We start from the raw sequence: 16871 nt of genomic DNA, 5'->3' as shown, positions 1-16871 counted from the left end.
CTTCTCTTCAATGTGTCACAGAAACACTAAGTGTGAGAGCCTGTATGACACACAGGACAGACTGTAAGCTCTGCTGGCTGCACAGCACTTTGTAGCAGTTTTCCAACATGTCCTCCACCCGTGATGTCAGTGGTGGGACCCCAGTCACAGCACTCAGCACCACCTCCTTTAAATGGATTTTATAGCAGTTCCTCCCGTTACTCGGTGCAACGCTTCTTAAATGTGTTTTTGCAGGATAAAACACAGCAGGTGGTGTAGAGAGGACGTCAGCTGACGGAGCAGAGGGAGGCAGACTGTGGATAAATGACAGAGTGAGAGGAGAGCAACCATGACAGAAGCACAGGTGTGGCAGATAGAAGTGGCTTTATAGACACTTATTGTCAGTCCTCGTGCATGCTGTGGAAATAAGTGTCTGTGTCATGAGGTGACATGTGAGCTTATCTTTGGTCAATAAAGCTGAACGACCAGTTTTCACTTTGCTTGTTACGCTTGTTTAGTGACGTCTGGGTTTCTGTGGAGCCCGAATTTTGATGAGTTCTGGTGAAATCATCTGAGATCATCTGAGCATCGGTGAAGAGTCAGCAGAGAAAGTGTGGGACAGAAGTTTGCTTTGGACACATGGACTGAAATCAAAAAGTAACAAACAGGATTTCCAATGGACAGTATGGAGAAGTGAAAGTACACAAAGGCTGTGCTGGAACACGTGTGTTACACTTTTTGACAGCTGAGAACAAAACACAATATTTTGCATCATCTCTGCAGTGTCTCTTCTTTCCTCTGCTGTTGTGCTTTTAGCTCCAAACTTTTTCAAATGGTTTGTCAGCAAGCTGACCTCTGACCTCTGCAGTACTAACTCCTGACCCGTACAAAGAGCGGGCGTTTCTGACCTTTGACCTGCAGCTGTATGTCTCTCAGTCTCAGTTCTTCTCTCCGTCACTGATGGAGCAGGTGTAGTTGCTGCTGACAGTCAGTCGTTTGTTTTCTCAGAGTGAGGCTGAAGTCTGAACTGTTCAGAGCATCAGGTCTCATCAACGTGCGCTGCTGTAACGCCGCTTTGTCCTCTGAGATCACCAGGTATGAAACCTGAGTGCTGACAGAGCAGCATGTTCCCCCTCATTCACCTCCACCACCACAGCCAAGGCATGCTGGGAAACTGAGGACACACAGACGGAGAACTGAAGTGTCTGCTGTGTGTTCATCTCAGAGTCCTCACAGGTGACACATTAGCTCCAGAACACCAAGCCAGGTGTTTGAAGCCTGACAGGGATTCTTCCCATCCAGAGGGAGGATTTAGCTGCACAACAATGAACATTAGTGTGTAGTTTAGAAACACAGACTGTGCCTGCACTGCATCTAGTGAAGAAAAGTGTTACTGCGAGAGAACGAGGCTCCTTTAAAGCAGCTGATATTAAGGTTGAAAAATCAACAATAAGCTGATGTAATCAACGTTTCACAAAATGGTCAGCAGCTAAAATCTGGAGCCGTTCTTTGGTGGTAATTAACAGTTTGTTCTTGTTAGCTAATTATGTCATTAAAGGTAGCAGCAGAAGCCTTGTGTTGAAAGCCCATTCACTCACACATTCACACAGTATGTGTGTGTCTGTGTTACACTGTGGACATCCCTTCTGTTGGAGCGCCATCTTGTGGCAGGTTTAAGAAATGTTCTTCTTGTAAATCCAAACTGATGCACCTCCATAGCAGACTGTGGAGGCTTTCAGTGACATGAAGACTTGATTTATACTGTCATATTCTCCTGTTACACAAAGCACAGCACGCTGAACATGGATGAACTGAAACTCCCAGCATCTGACTGAGGAAAAGCACAAATCATTCTCACACTGACTCCTGCTTGATTTTAGATTTGCTTTCAAATCCTCACACTTTCATATGAAGCACTAAATGGGCTCCAGACTGTTTATCTCAGCTTCCTGTCAAACACACTGCTGCTCACACCGAGGCTCAGTTTACTCCTCCAGCCTGGCTTAACCTGCTGTCTGTTAAAAACAGTCCCACACTCCTCTGTTTAATCCTTCTGATCAGACTCTTTGATTTTGTATTGTTTTTACCTGAAGTTGTGTTTTTGACATGGTTCTGTCTGTGAAATAAAGCTCACACACACACTGCTACAGTCCTTCATACACTTAGAAACGAAGCTGCTCCTTTCCTCAGTGCTGACACATAAAGAAGAGTTGCTTTTATATCCAACACGTCTCTGTTCCAGAAAACAGCTTCAGCAGCCTCTGAGTCTGAACTTGGAGTTGGTTATAAGCCACAGGCCTGTGTGCACAGCAATGAGGAAATATAATGCAGTAAGTGAAACATGGATGTGTGGAACAGATTATCCCAAAGGTTGATTCTGTTCATCTGGACGTTCTCAGTGAAACATTTGGTCTCTCGGTCAGGTGACTCCTTCAGTCTCAGCTGACTGCAGCTTTACAAGCTTACAAACAGCACATTTGCACAATGACTGAAAGCAGCAGCACCTGATATATATGATACTAATATAATACATATACATATATAATCCATACTGAATGTGACAGGTGAGACCTGGAGATTTGGGACCGCCCCTGGTGGGCGGAGCTGGTCTTCGCTCCTTTCATAAGCGCAGGTGTGGGCAATTGGGGATTTCTTTTGCAAACCTGAAGCTGCGAGTGCTTGGTCCGAGTTGGGCAAGTTGGTGTTTCTTTACTATGAAAGTCTGATATGCGTCCTTCCCCTAAACTTCTGTTAGAACGGTAGGTTACACAAAAATGTACCACTTGAGCTCTGGCTGTTGGCAGAGGTTTACAGTTATTTGCACCCTTGTAGGTGGGAAACATTGCTCCCGTGAGAACGGTATAGTGGACTTCATCGCCACTGACCCACATTTATTAGGGTGTGACACGAACTTGTGGACAGGTAACAAAACCAATTCAGTGGAGGAATATTCCTGTGTTTTATTGTCCAGCTAGTGATCTCCTGTCTTTTATTCACAGAGTACCGAGCTGCTGCTTTGCCAGGTGGATTTCTGGCTGCGGGCAAAGGACCCGACACATCAGTGTGTTTTAATTTGTTTTAAACTGGTGTAAGCCGACAGACTGACTGTTGCGGCTGTCGATGGTTTTGGTTTTTGGTTTTACTTTTTCTGTATCAGTAGGCACCACAGATATTGATCCTTTTAGTATTTTAACCCCTTTATTTATATATATATATATATATTGTCGCAGACGGTGAAGGCGCTGCAGGGAAAACAAATCCTTTTTTTTGTCTCCCCGCTTTTGCATGCACAGCGGTGGGCCCGAGTGAAGACGGCACTGAAGATTTGACTTTTTTTCTATAGTGTTTTACCCATTTGGGGTCATGTGTGAGTTGCCGTCCATGTTTAACCTGTGTGCTATGTCGATTTGTTTTTAAACGGTTCCCCGCAGCGCTTGTCCAGTCTCACGGGCAATCGCACAGTTTTATCGTTTTTTAATAAGGTAACGTTTTAATTGTTTTTAGGTGCTGCTGTTACACTGTTTCTTTTATTTTGTATTAAAGATTAAACTTTTTTTAACTGACTGTGCGCCTACGGCTCTGTCCTATTTTAAATAGGTACCTACCACGGGTCACAAATTGGCGTTGTCGGACAGGACGAGCCTCTAGGTGTGCACAGCGATTAGTCAGTTGGTGTGTGTAAAATTTTTATTTTTATGGGTGTGTGTTTTTAAACTGTTTTATATTTGTATTTATTTTTTTTAGGCAAAGCAGCAGCTGGTAAATCCTAGTGGTAACAAAGTGTAACCTGCATTTAAACACAGTAGGCACTTACTGTTGAGGGTTTTTATTTTTTATTATGGAGTCCCAATCAGGCATTTCTAGCCCCTGTAGACCTCGTGACTCTACCCCTATGGAGGGCTCTCTCCAAGAGAGGCTGGTTTATATCCCTAGAGAGAGGTCGTGCCCCCTGTTTAGTGGAACTGGGGAAATTAGTGTCCAAAGTTGGGTGGAGGAAATAAAATCTGTGATGCGCACTCGTAGACTTGCCCCTGTTGATAGAGCCCATTATATCTATGATCATTTGACTGGTGATGCTCGTGAGGAAATAAAATATAGGTCCCAGCAAGTAAGAGAAGATCCAGACCGCATTTTTGGTATTCTCCTTAGCCAGTATGGTTGCCCCATGTCCTTTATTGCTGTTAAGGAAGCTTTTTATGCAAGAAGGCAGCAAGAAGGAGAGTCACTGAGGGAATTCTCACATGCATTGTTTTCTCTCATGGACAAAATGATCCAAAGTTGTCCAGAGAGGCGAATTCCTGAGGCTGCTAGACTGCTTTCTGATCAGTTTGTAGAGGGTGTCCGGGATGGAAATTTGAGCCGCGAGCTTAAAAGGATTGTTCGCGAACATCCAGATTATGACCTCCATACTTTAAGAGATGAAGGCCTCAGATGGGAGCGGGAAGGCAGAGTAGGAGTAGAACCCGGCCGGTTCAGGACTTATTCTGTCCCAGCAGTCTACAGCATTCAGCATACAGGACAAACAAAGGGGCCAAGGGATACTATTGGGTCAGAATTAGCAGAGGTTAAGGAAATGTTAAAACGGCAGCAGGCCCAGATTGATCAGCTTACACATGAGTTGAGAGTTGCCCATACATCAAGTAAGTCTAGGTTCACGCAGAGAGGAAGGCAGGTTATTTGCAGACGGTGTCAGAAGCCTGGCCATTTTGCTAAAGACTGTGATAATGAGAGGGTAGTAGCCTTTGAATCTACAGCCCCTAGCAGGAGCTCATCTGGGCAGGGTACGTTTTCCATGCAGGCGGAAAACTAGCACCCTCTGTTATGCTGAGCCACATATCAGATGGGGACATAACTGGCTCCAACAGTTGTAATGCTCAAATGTCTGGTCCCCCACCCAAGTTGGTAGGCTCCTGTCCAAAGGTTACCATTAATATGGGAGGGGTAGATGTCTCCTGTTTATTAGACACTGGATCCATGGTCACTACCATCACGGAGAGTTTTTTTGCCAAACATTTTAAGAACTGGGGTCCAGAGAAACTGAAAGCATGCCATTGGCTGCGGTTACGGGCAGCTAATGGGCTAGATATTCCCTATGTTGGCTACCTGGAGCTTGATTGCCAAGTGTTAGGGAGGCAAATACCGAAACGTGGTGTGTTAGTTGTTAGAGATCCTTTGGAGCCCAGCCCCAACTCAGAAATATGTGGAGTACTCGGCATGAATGTGATCCGTGAGTGTTATAGGGAGCTGTTTTTGGAACATGGCTCTGCTCTTTTTGACCTTCCTTTAGTGCAGGAGGATCCTTGGCAGCAGGCTTTGCAGCGTTGCCATACAGCGCAGCTACAGCCTGAAGCACAAGTTAGTGGCCCAGTGAGAGTTAAGGGTAGGAGAAAAATTTGCATCCCCGCAGGCACAATGAAGTTTGTACCAACTACATGTCGGAAAGTCCCTTCAGCACACACTGGAACAGCGCTTTTCGAACCATTAGATGCCGGTTTGCCTCATGGTCTCCTTTCTTCTCCAGCTTTGGTCCAGGTGGTCAGTGGCACTGCATTTATCCCAGTTACCAATGTGGGATTAACTGAGGCCATTTTGCCACCTCGCAGTCAGCTTGGCACCTTGTGCCAAGTTGAAATTGTCAGCCAATCGGATGGCTCGACCAGGCTCTTGGAAGATTTGGGAGAGGAAAAACGTGTTACCATGGCAACCCAGAGTGTGGAATCCAACCCTCTGAAAACTGCAATTAATGCAATTGATCTCTCAGCCCTCACTGTACAGGATCAGGACAGGGTAAGGGCCCTGTTGCGTGACTACCAATCTGTTTTTTTCTTCACATGATGGTGACTTAGGGTGTACCAATTTAATGACTCATGAGATCCCACTTTTAGATGAGACTCCGGTCCGCCAGCGGTATCGACGGATTCCACCTTCAGAGTATGAGAGCGTTAAGGCCCATATTCAACACCTGTTGGAGAGTCAGGTGATCAGAGAAAGTTGTAGCCCTTTTGCATCCCCAATCGTGGTAGTACGAAAGAAGGACTCCAGTATTAGGCTTTGTGTGGATTACCGTCTGCTGAACTCAAGGACTAGGAAGGATGCTTTTCCCTTGCCCCGAATTGAGGAGTCCTTGGATGTGTTGTCAGGTGCATGTTGGTTCTCTACCTTGGACTTGGCTAGTGGCTACAATCAGGTCCCTGTTGCTGAGCCAGACAAAAAGAAAACTGCTTTCTGTACTCCTTTTGGGTTATTTGAGTTCAACCGCATGCCGTTTGGCCTCTGTAATGCACCAAGCACTTTTCAGAGATTGATGGAGCGAATGTTTGGTTCCCAGAATCACCAGTCTTTGTTGTTGTACTTGGATGATGTGATTGTCTTCTCTACCACAGTAGAGGAGCATATTCAGCGCCTAGGAGCAGTACTGGAGACCTTGCGGGTACAAAACTTGAAGGCCAAGTTGGAAAAATGCTGTTTTCTGCAGACAGAGGTAAAGTACCTTGGGCATGTGATCTCCAAGGACGGGGTAGCCACGGACCCAGACAAAATATCTGCGGTGTCTAATTGGCAAACTCCTAGCTCTGTTGCTGAATTGAGATCATTCTTAGGGTTTGCTAGTTACTATCGCCGCTTTGTTCCAGGTTTTGCATCCCTAGCTGCTCCGCTCCACCAGCTGGTGGCCGAACTGGCTGGGACTAAGCACAAACGCCCCTCCAAGCGTGCATTGCAGGAAGTTTGGACCGAGCAGTGTGAAAATAGCTTTCAAGAGTTGAAAGCTCGGTTGGTGCATTCCCCCGTATTGGCTTATGCTAATTTTTCACAACCTTTTATCTTGGAGGTTGATGCCAGCCACTGGGGTCTGGGGGCAGTGCTTTCACAACAGCAAGCTGATGGCAAGGTGCGTCCTATAGCTTATGCTAGTCGAGGGCTAAAGCCCACGGAACGTAACATGTCCAATTACAGCTCCATGAAACTTGAATTCCTAGCCTTGAAATGGGCTATGACTGAAAAATTCAGAGAATATTTGCTGGGTAACAGGTGTGTTGTCTATACAGACAACAACCCCTTGAGCCATCTGACTACAGCAAAGCTTGGAGCTTTGGAACAGCGCTGGGCGGCTCAGCTCTCTTCTTTTGATTTTTCAATTAAGTATCGTCCGGGTCGTACAAATGGCAATGCAGATGCTTTGTCTCGACAGTGTCAGCCATCCGATCAAACTGTGTCTTTAGAAACACTGCTTCCTGGTACTTCCCTTCCAGACTCTTTAGTGCAAACAGTTTTACCACCCCAGCAAGTAATCCAATCTATGATTTCGGTTTTACCCTCTCATTCACTTGCAGACCTTGCTACTTTGCAGAGGGAGGACCCCACGACTAGTGGTTTTTTGAAGTTTTGGCGCAGAGGAACTGGCCCTACTCGCCAGGAGAGAAGAGATTTGCCAGCAGCAGTGCTGGAAATGTTGCGCCAGTGGAGGAAACTGGTAGAAAAGGAGGGCGTCCTTTATCGGCAGATCTTTCAGCCAGATGGGGGGGAACCAGTGTGCCAATTAGTGGTCCCTCAGAGTCTCAAGAATGAGGTTTTACATGGCTTGCATAATGACCATGGTCATCAGGGAACTGACAGGACTGCAGACTTGATACGCAAGAGGTGTTATTGGCCAGGTATGTCTAAGGAGGTTCAGGATTACTGTCAGCAATGTGAACGTTGTGCGCAGGCTAAAGCAGTTTATCCCAAACCTAAAACAACCATGGGTCACCTCATGGCTGCGAGGCCCAATCAGATTCTGGCAATTGATTTCACATGCCTTGAACCCTCCGTTGATGGCCGTGAAAATGTATTGATTCTTACTGATGTGTTTTCAAAGTTCACTCAGGCCATTTCTACTAAGGATCAAAAGGCAACTACTGTGGCCAGTGTTTTGGTTTATGAGTGGTTTTATCGCTTTGGTGTTCCCTCTAGGATCCACTCCGATCAGGGGAGGAGTTTTGAAGGAGCATTAGTTCAGCAGCTATGCCAGTTATATGGTGTGGAAAAGACTCGCACCACTCCTTACCACCCACAAGGTAATGGCCAGTGTGAGCGTTTTAATCGGACTCTGCATGATCTGTTGAGAACCCTGCCCCCTGAGCAAAAGCGTCATTGGCCCATGTATTTACAGCAGCTCACCTTTTCTTACAATACCACAATCCATCAAACTACGGGTGAGTCACCCTATTTTCTTATGTTTGGCCAAGAGCCCCAGCTCCCAGTTGACTTCCTGTTAGGCAGAGTGGAGGAACCCACCCACGGCCCGGTACACACTTGGGTCCAAGAGCATCAGAAACGTCTAGATGTAGCTTATAAAGGTGTGAGTAACCGCACCAAAGCAGCAGCGACGCTGCGTGCAGATCGTCAACCTGCCCCAGCTTCTGACCCCTTGCCATTGCATCAGTTAGTGTATTTGAGAGATCATAGCATTCGGGGACGGAATAAAATCCAAGATTTTTGGGGCGTTACACCGTATTGTATTGTCCGTGCCCCTGCTGATGCTGGTCCTGTGTATACAGTGGCCCCACTCAATGATCCAGAACAGAAAAGACAGGTTAATAGACAATTTATCAAGCCGATCCCTGCTGATATCTGTGAGAAAATAAGGGCAGAGCTCCAGCAAACTGCTAACCCTAGAAGTTCACCTGACCGGTTACCCCCGTCTGAGAATGAGGGAGACTTTTATGTGTGGCAACGAAGGGAGTCCCCAAGAGGTGACCCCCAAAGTGTACAAACTGATTCTGCACCTTGTCCCCAACAACTCCCAGAGGACCTGGCTATAGTAATGAGGCCGCAGTCCAGAAGGACTAATCCTGGTACCCTGACTCCACAGTGTAGTGTCCCCACTCCATTAGCTGAAAGTGGTACAGTTAGAAGAACGACACGCTCAACAGCTGGCCACCATTCCAATCCACACCATCTGCCCCAATCAGCTGAAGCCAGGCCACCTAGTGTACATTCAGTTACAGCTTTTTATAGACCGTGGCTTTAAGGTTCCATTGTCGGGTCGCCAATGCAAAAACCAGGGGGGAGAATGTGACAGGTGAGACCTGGAGATTTGGGACCGCCCCTGGTGGGCGGAGCTGGTCTTCGCTCCTTTCATAAGCGCAGGTGTGGGCAATTGGGGATTTCTTTTGCAAACCTGAAGCTGCGAGTGCTTGGTCCGAGTTGGGCAAGTTGGTGTTTCTTTACTATGAAAGTCTGATATGCGTCCTTCCCCTAAACTTCTGTTAGAACGGTAGGTTACACAAAAATGTACCACTTGAGCTCTGGCTGTTGGCAGAGGTTTACAGTTATTTGCACCCTTGTAGGTGGGAAACATTGCTCCCGTGAGAACGGTATAGTGGACTTCATCGCCACTGACCCACATTTATTAGGGTGTGACACGAACTTGTGGACAGGTAACAAAACCAATTCAGTGGAGGAATATTCCTGTGTTTTATTGTCCAGCTAGTGATCTCCTGTCTTTTATTCACAGAGTACCGAGCTGCTGCTTTGCCAGGTGGATTTCTGGCTGCGGGCAAAGGACCCGACACATCAGTGTGTTTTAATTTGTTTTAAACTGGTGTAAGCCGACAGACTGACTGTTGCGGCTGTCGATGGTTTTGGTTTTTGGTTTTACTTTTTCTGTATCAGTAGGCACCACAGATATTGATCCTTTTAGTATTTTAACCCCTTTATTTATATATATATATATATTGTCGCAGACGGTGAAGGCGCTGCAGGGAAAACAAATCCTTTTTTTTGTCTCCCCGCTTTTGCATGCACAGCGGTGGGCCCGAGTGAAGACGGCACTGAAGATTTGACTTTTTTTCTATAGTGTTTTACCCATTTGGGGTCATGTGTGAGTTGCCGTCCATGTTTAACCTGTGTGCTATGTCGATTTGTTTTTAAACGGTTCCCCGCAGCGCTTGTCCAGTCTCACGGGCAATCGCACAGTTTTATCGTTTTTTAATAAGGTAACGTTTTAATTGTTTTTAGGTGCTGCTGTTACACTGTTTCTTTTATTTTGTATTAAAGATTAAACTTTTTTTAACTGACTGTGCGCCTACGGCTCTGTCCTATTTTAAATAGGTACCTACCACGGGTCACATAATGATGAAGGAACTGAGCTCACAGTCCATTGTTCATTCAGTGAACTACTCAGTTTATTTTGGGCCTCAGAAATGCTCACTCTGTTTGTACATCACTGTCAGCAATAGACTCATTCTGCTGTGTGGACAGGAACACATGTGACATCACTTCCTGTTTGTTTGTGACTGAAGAAGTTTACAAGGAATCATTTAGAAGAGTTTCAAACATCAACTGATTGAATCCATGAATCTGAAAACGTGTTTGTGAGTGAAAGAGACAGACATGTACAGACTGAACTATCTGTTCAACAGTCAGAGTGTTTCTGTAACAGGAGACACTCTTTACACTCCACTCAGCACAGGGACACTGAGGAACCAGGAGACCAGACCCAAAACCCAGGATAAAGAGTTTGAGTGAATGTGGTGTTGAAGGTGTGGAGGTGGATCAGAGTGTCAGAGGAGACTCTGTAGAAGGACAGAGTGCCAGCAGGACAGTCCACATACACTGCTGCTCTGTTAGAGACAGAGGAGGAGGAGGAGGAGATGGATGTTAGTCTGTTATTGTGCCTGACAGACTGAGGACCATCATTATAACAGATCAGGCTCCAGGACTGATCATTGCATCCAAACACACAGTCATTACTGCGTCCTTTCCTTCTGATGCTTCTGTAACTCACTGATATATAAACGTTTCCTCTCCACTCGACCTCCCAGTAACAGCGACCAGTCAGACCATTTCTACACAGCAGCTGATAATCATCAAATCTGTCTGGATGATCAGGATATGACTGAACCTCCTCCACACGTGTCACCTTCCTGTTGTTGTCAGACAGTTGGAGCTTTGTGTTCACTGTGTTTGTGTCGATTGTGAGTTGACAGGAATCTGATGGAGAGAACAAACACAATCCAGCTGCAGTTATTGATCCATCATCTGTTCATTGATTGACACTTTGATGATGACTCCTGACATGATGAAGATGGTTGAATGTGTGCTGCTTTGTTTTCATGAATCCCATTAAAAACACACTTACACTTCCTCAGACCTGGTCTCAACCATCGGACTCCAGCAGGCTCCACCCTGAAAGGAGGAGGGGGGTCAGAGCAGCACAGTCAGCATGCACACATGGACATTACATGGCTCTCACACACACACTGTTACACACTGAGCTCAAAGCTCGGCTCCACTGTTTTATTCAAAGAAATCTACATTTATTTATCAGCACATTTAAAAACAGCTTGAGCCAAAGTGCTGCACAGAGTAGAGAGAAAATAGGAAACATACACAGTAATGACTATAAAGACTGGTCAGGATTGAAAGCTACAGAGTACAAATGTGTTTCCAACCGGCTTTTAAAAATGTCCAGTGTTGGTGACGACCTGATGTGAAGGGCGACTGTTCCAGAGTTTGGCTGCAGCCATCGATAAAGCTCACCTCTGTTTTTACGTCTAGTTCTGGTCAGAAGCTGCTTATCTGCAGACCTGAGGGCTCCACTTGGATTCTTTTGTTAAAGAGAGATAAGATGGAGCCAATCCATTCACAGATTTAAAGACAACCAGATCTGGAAGTGGATTCTACCACGTACTGGTAACCAGTGGAAAAAGCTGGTGATGGGTCGTCGAGCACAGACCCACCGCTGGAACCAGACAATTGATGAGGGAGAGAACTGTGACAGCGCCGTTCCTTCACTTGACCTCAGTCACTCTCGTCTGCTCCCTCGTAACACTGCTCTTTATTGAGCTTACATGAATATGCACAAGTTCATTATGACGTCTTACACAGGTATGAACAAAGAGTACCAGTCTGTGCATAGTGTGTGTGTGTCTGTCTGTCTGTCTGTCTGTCTGTGTGTGTGTGTGTGTGTGTCTGTGTGTGTGTGTGTGTGTGTGTGTGTTCCAGATGTGACCCTGTGACCCCAAAGCTGGTGCTAAGAGTCCAGCGGTCCCCCTAACAAAGGGCTCTTATACTTAACCAGACACAGAGTAGGTGTCCTCCTACACCAGGGGTCTCAAACTCGCGGCCCGCGGGCCAATTGCGGCCTGCCGGACGATAGTTTTTGGCCACACCTTAATATGAAAATGTAATGTTAGTTTGATAATGTATGACACTTTACAGTGTTGTGGGCGGAGCTGAATTAACCCACCAATCAGGGTGGGATATGGATCTCAGGGGACACCAGCCGGGCTTGATGCAAGCAGGGAAACATTTCTCAATGAGTCAAAGTTCCAGCAGCGTTGCCCTGGAGTGTTTCTTTCTTTCCTGTGCCTGGCTGGCTTCCTCCTTTCTATTGGGCAAACGCCGACATTCGCCCCAGCGCGCTGCGTTCACAACACTTCAAAAAAAGTTTTTTTAAGTTGCTGCCCAGCGGGACATTATACGTATATAGATTTATACACACGTCAGTGGGATTTAAAGTTATTTTTCCACAGAGAGAGATCTCATATTAACTCTCACAGTGATGCGTAGGCGGCGGGATAAAAGAAAAGTCATGAACTCAATGCAGCCCAATTTAGTCTGCAGTCACATAGCGACACCTGTTCATCGGCAACAACAGTCCCCGGTAACCCGGACTAATTATAGGGTCGCACCGTAATTTGTGGCTCGATGTTTTTATTTGCATCACTGCGTTTGCATTGCAGCAAACATGAACATTACATTATATTTCAATATAATGTAAAAGCAGTCAAAACAACTAACATCAGAAACAGCTGATGTTATTTGTTATATGTCACGGTGTCATTTCCGCTTCTTTCTCCTGTAACAACAGCCCGGCGCCGTGAGCAGTCGCCTTTTTTTGCGCTCGCTATCCCTGCACTTTCTACCATCTCCAAACGCCACGGTGTTCGTGTTGTCATGAAAGACATGAACATCGAGCGTAAAAACAAAGGAGACTGCTACCGGCTTTTTATCTGCCGATCGCCGTGCTACGGTTGCAAGAAAAAGAAGCAGAAATGACGTTCTCTACGCGTTGAGACGTTCCCCGTCCGTCGGCTAAACGCTTGATTGAAACTTCAATGCGACAGTGACACCAAGTAGAATTATAAATGTCACATAGCCCCAAACATGTCTTTTTCAAAGCCTGCGGTGAAGAGAAAGGTTGGTGATGAGCACCGACAATTTCAGGAAAAGTGGGAAATGCAATATTTCTTTGTTGAGCACAGGGACACCCCGACCTGTCTTATTTGCACAGAGAAAGTTGCGCTGCACAAGGAATACAATTTGAAACGTCATTACACAACTAGACATGCTGAGGTGGATGCAGAATACCAGGGAGACGAGAGAGCGAACCGGGTTGCCAGTCTTAAAACAGATCTACTGAGGCAGCAAGATTTCTCCAAGAAAGCAACCAAAGAGAATAATGCAGCAGTCGGAGCCACGTGGTTAGTGAGATGATTGCTAAAGCAGGGAAGCCATTCACAGAAGGTGCATTTGTCTAAAAGTGCATGTTGCAGGCTGCAAATATAGTCTGTCCGGGAAAGAAAGGTCAGTTTAGCAACATCAGCCTTTCTGCCAACACCGCAGCAGATCGCATTTCTGACCTGTCAAGTGACATTTATGACAAACTGTGTGAGAAAGCCAAATGTTTCAGTGTATACTCAGTCGCTCTTGATGAGACCACAGACATCACCGACACTGCCCAGCTCCCAATGTATGTCCGTGGTGTTGATGACAGTTTTGAAGTGATGGAGGAGCTGCTCACAGTAATTCCAATGCATGGCCAGACCACCGCTCAGCAGATATTTACAAGCTGTGTGATGCCATTGAGAATGTTGGTTTGCCATGGAAGAGGTTTGTTGGAATAACAACAGATGGAGCGCCATCAATGACAGGGAGGGAAAATGGACTGGTGGCACAAAACAAACTGGAAGAGGAAGGCGTGGAGGAGGCCATTGCTCTGCACTGCATCATCCATCAGCAGGTCCTTTGCAGCAAATGCCTGAAGTTTGACAATGTGATGTCTATTGTTGTGAAATGCATCAACCAAATCAGATCCAGGGGCTTAAAGCACCGAAGGTTCTGTGCTTTTTTAGAGGAAATGGAGTCAGAATATGGGGATGTGCTCGACTTCACTGAGGTAGGTTGGCTCAGCAGGGGAAATGTATTAAAGAGACTTTTTGAGTTGAGAGCAGAAGTGAAGCCTTCATGGAGAAGGATGGAGTTAGTGTTCCTGTGCTAACTGATCCCAAATGGCTCATGGACTCAGCTTTTCTTGTTGATATGACACATGAGCTTAATGTACTGAACAAGACGTTACAAGGCCAGGGGCAACTTGTCAGTGCTGCCTATGACAACGTGAGAGCATTCTCCACAAAACTGGCGCTCTGGAAAGCTCAGCTCTCTCAGACAAACCTTTGCCATTTCCCAGCATGCAAGGCACTCGTGGATGCAGGCACACCATTCAGTGCTGACGAGTATGTTGATGTCATTTTGAGGCTACAGGAGGAATTTGATCACAGATTTGCTGACTTCAAGACACACAGAGCCACCTTTCACATTTTTGCGGACCCCTTCTCCTTTGATGTGCAAGATGCCCCTTCTGTGCTTCAAATGGAGCTCATTGAGCTGCAGTGCAACTCTGAACTCAAAGCAAAGTTCAGGGAGGTGAGTGGAAAAGCAGACAAGCTTGGACAATTTTTGAGAGGATTGAGCCCTAGTTTCCCTCGGCTTTCCCGAATGTTCAAGTGGACCATGTGCCTTTTTGGTAGCACATACTTGTGCCAAAAGCTCTTCTCCACTTTGAACTTCAATAAGTCCAAGTACAGGTCCAGACTTACGGATGATCATCTTCAAGACATACTGAGGGTCGCAACTGCTTCCTCCCTCAGGCCAAATCTGGCTCGGCTATGCGAGAGGAAACGCTGCCAGGTCTCTAGCAGCAAGGAGTAGGCAAGAGAAGCCATGTTCAGAAGAACAGTTCATTTTCTACAGTGTTCCATTCATGTTCAGAAGAAGGTTATAGAACTGTTAATACAGACATTTCAATCTAAATACAGCAGATATAGAAGACTGAAAGAAACACACAAGTTCACTGACTAAAAATATCTTATTATTATTTTATTTATGTATTACAGATTGATTGATTTTCTTATTAATTCTTAATTTGTTTATTTATTTTTCATATTTTGTATTAAAAAATAAAAATAAAGAGATTTGAGAGGATTGGAATTTTTTTAACCATGCCTTTCTTGTGGAAAACCTAATGCGGCCCAGCCTCACCCAGACTCTGCCTGCAGCGGCCCCCAGCTAAATTGAGTTTGAGACCCCTGTCCTACACCATAAATCAGTAAGAGAGGGTACGACCTCTCTCATGGCCCCAAGTGGTGTGTGCATGCCAGAGCACTCTGGAAGGCACACAGAGTCTTTACAGACTACTAAGGATCAAACCTCTATCATCATGCAATCGATTATACAACTCTAAGCATATATGAGTAAATATTTCTAAGCATAAATGACAATCAACAATATAAACCTTACAGCTGGTTTTAATAACAGAATTTATTTGTTTCTCAAACGAGAAAGAGCTATCGAGAAACACTCCTAAATCTTTAGTTCTGAACTTTTCCAGTGGGCCAAGGTCAACATTATCTGCTAATGCTAAATAGGCTGCCGTTATTAACTAATGCTAATTTGATGTGAATTAGCATTATGCACTAATGCTAACACTTTTTAACAATGTGAGTAGCTAATGCTAACACTATTTCCCTTAACTTTATAACATTGTGAACGGCTAATGCTAACACTCTTTTCCCTAGCATTACAACATCTGAGCTGCTAATGCTAAGTAGGCCGCCATTAGCACCTACGTCTATCCATCCATCCATCCATTCGCTTCCGCTTATCCTTTTCAGGGTCGCGGGGGGCGCTGGAGCCTATCCCAGCTGTCATAGGGCGAAATGCGGGGTACACCCTGGACAGGTCGCCAGTCTGTCGCAGGGCTAACACACAGGGACAGACAACCATTCACACTCACATTCACTCGCACATTCACACCTAGTGGCAATTTGGATTATCCAATTAACCTATCCCCACAAGCTGCATGTCTTTGGACGGTGGGAGGAAGCCGGAGTACCCGGAGGGAACCCACGCAAACACGGGGAGAACATGCAAACTCCACACAGAAAGACCCCGGCCTGATGGTGGAATTGAACTCAGGACCTTCTTGCTGTGCGGCAACAGTGCTAACCATCGTGCCACCGTGCTGCCCACCTACGTCTAATTTAAGGCAAATACGCATTAGAACCTAATGCTCATATCGTTTTCCTTTGCTTTATAGCAATGTGAGCAGCTACTGCTAAATAGCATTAGCTAATAACAGCAGTCTAATTTAATGCAAGTTAGCATCATTTGCATTATAACGATGTGAGGAGTTAATGCTAAGTATGCTGCCATTAGTGGCTAATTCTAATTAGGGGTGAATAATTATTACAAGCTAATGCTAATATCGTTTTCTCTTCCCTTTTAACAATGTGAGCAGCTAGTGCTAGGTAGGCTGAAGCTAGCAGCTAATGCTAAAGCTAAAGATAATTTGATGTGAATTAGCATTACATTAGTGAGGAGTTAATGCTAAGTAGACTGCCATTAGCAGGTAATGCTAATTTAAGGTTAATAGGAATTGGCATCTAATGCTAATACCATATTTTCTTGCTTTAACCCTTTAAAACTGGTCAGAGTGGGCACACTCCGTTTTGCGCAACTATTTTTAAATCCCGGTAGCACTGTAATCACGTGAGCTAGCGCAATAATTTTTTTTGCATATGAAACCTGAGGAGTTGTATTTACATCTTATGCCATCAGCTTGTCCT

The 16871-nt window shown here is 45.5% G+C and overlaps 1 protein-coding gene and 2 long non-coding RNA genes across 3 annotated transcripts in view; 2 read left to right on the top strand and 1 right to left on the bottom strand.

Moving 5' to 3' along the window:
• Positions 1-16871, bottom strand: part of LOC146577218 (protein NLRC3-like) — a 184246-nt gene that overhangs the window by 75116 nt on the left and 92259 nt on the right. The gene's annotated exons all lie outside the window — the stretch shown is intronic.
• On the top strand, positions 2648-4332 carry LOC146577223 (uncharacterized). The gene is made up of 3 exons (XR_014889247.1): positions 2648-2738; positions 2812-2901; positions 2979-4332. It is a non-coding gene; the product is annotated as an uncharacterized LOC146577223 (long non-coding RNA).
• LOC146577222 (uncharacterized) lies at positions 9145-10128 on the top strand. The gene is made up of 3 exons (XR_014889248.1): positions 9145-9235; positions 9309-9398; positions 9476-10128. It is a non-coding gene; the product is annotated as an uncharacterized LOC146577222 (long non-coding RNA).

The sequence above is a fragment of the Mchenga conophoros genome, linkage group LG3 (genome assembly GCF_057382185.1).
Source record: "Mchenga conophoros isolate Kocher_MC1m ecotype Shallow Benthic linkage group LG3, M_conophoros_male_GT1.1, whole genome shotgun sequence".
In the NCBI taxonomy this organism is placed as follows: Eukaryota; Metazoa; Chordata; class Actinopteri; order Cichliformes; family Cichlidae; genus Mchenga; species Mchenga conophoros.
The sequence above is the reverse complement of the archived record's forward strand: the minus strand, read 5'-3'. Positions and strand labels throughout refer to the sequence as shown.